Source organism: Cynoglossus semilaevis, chromosome Z (assembly GCF_000523025.1).
Source record: "Cynoglossus semilaevis isolate Cse_v1.0 chromosome Z, Cse_v1.0, whole genome shotgun sequence".
Lineage (NCBI taxonomy): Eukaryota > Metazoa > Chordata > Actinopteri > Pleuronectiformes > Cynoglossidae > Cynoglossus > Cynoglossus semilaevis.
This window is the reverse complement of record NC_024328.1, coordinates 12,260,079-12,261,956: the sequence shown is the minus strand read 5'-3', so window position 1 is coordinate 12,261,956 and position 1,878 is coordinate 12,260,079.

The following is a 1,878-nucleotide window of genomic DNA, read 5'->3' as shown; positions in this document are numbered from 1 at the left end:
GGTCCCCCCAGAAGAGATGGAGGAAGTGTCGAGGGAGAGGGAAGTCTGAGTGTCCCTGCTCAGACTGTTGCCCCGTGACCCGGCCCGGATAAGCGGTTGATGATGGATGGATGGATGGATGGATGGAAGTACATTTTTTCACTGTGTCCCACTGCGGCCAGTACAAAATGACCTATGGAAGTGCACCAGTCCCCGGACTGGAGGTTGGAGACCCTTGTTCTATATGACAAAGTGACAACCCACTGTAAGGAAGCTGGGTATGAAGCAAACCAAAACTTAGAAGGTGATCAAAATAAAATTCTGGGTCATTCGTCATTTAGCAAGTCTACTGGTCACAGTTTTAAGAAGGAAGTTGATGTATTGGACGAGTCTGCACCACAGGGTTTTGATTTAAAAGGTAAGAGACCTAAGAGCTCAGAAAGTTATGTTAGCATAAATTATAATAAGCTATGTATATAGTAAGTATTATGTACAGTATATTTAAATGTGTTAAATATTTAAATTTAAATGCAAGATGTGCATAAAGTTGCAATGGGGTTGTTAAACACAGTATGTTGGTCCCCCTAACTTTTCTGCTAAAGGAAAAAGTTTGAGGAGTAAGAAGAGTCTTTGAAGACCAGCAGCTTTAGAACTGAACATTAAAAAGGACCTTGTGACAGACACGCCTCTCCCAGATAATGTTGTCAACGCAAACATAACACAGAACAAATGTCCTGAAATGTCATTCTTTGACCAAAAAAAAGTTTTATTAACTGAAAACACTGATTTTGTGGATTCAATCAGATCTGACTATTTGCAGACATTTAACTCTTCACCTCAGCACATGCTCTCATTTTGGTAGGACATTAAACTATAAGGCCTGAAGACAAACCTTTTCTGGATTAGTGCGTGACTTTTATGTGAAGGATGGAGAGATGTGCAGCAACAAAGGCAGAGAGGGGAAAGAGATGAAGGAGAAACTTCAGCAGCTTTGTGGTTTGGATTGGAAAGCCTCAGTCCAAATTTGCAGCCCTATTTTAAACCAGAGCAGTTAACTAACAGGGGGGTTGTATTTACAGTAACAGCCACAGGCAACGTTTAGAGGGAAAGGGTGGGGGGATTCAGTTTTTTGGTCCTCACTAAAATGTCTCTTTCGTGGGTTCCATAAATCCGGGGCAGAAAGATGAAATCTAATGTCTTTTTAAAGCTGCAACTGTCTCCAAGAGATCAAAGTTTTGACTTTTTAATGGTACCATTCTAAAATGTGCTGCAGATGTATTAATGCCTCCAGGAGGATCTTTAACAGTGGCGCTTTGGCCCAGACGCAATGTCTCTGTCATTGGTGTGGAACCCCAGGGTTCACCTCCTGGGCAAGTTCGAATCCCGGTTAGGGCGGTTGGTACCTTCCAGTGGACTCACCACCCGCAGGAAGGTTTGGTACGGTGCAATGTGATTTGGGTGGCGACTGCTGCCCCCGCGACCCGGTAACGGATAAGCGGATGAAAATGGATGAAAATGGATGGATGGATGGATGGATCTTTAAAAAAAAATTTTTTTTTTGGTCCACAGATATTTTAGTAGATGAACAGTGAAAAGATAGAAGAGTATCAGCTAATGAAAGGAAATGGTTTACAGGACAGTTGTGAGAACAACCATGATGTATGATTTAGAGACAGTAGCAATAGGCAAAAGACAGGAGGCGGAGGTGGAGGTGGCAGAGGTAAAGCTGCTAAACTCTTTAGGAGTGACAAGCAGAGGTGGGTAGTACATTAGTTACATTTACTTTGTTGTGGTAAGGTTTTACCACCCCGGATTCGTTGATCAAGAACTTTCACAAAGTATAAAGAAAAGACAAAAGTCGTTGCTCGAGTTCGCCTGTGCACAGGGAGGGTCCAGCGG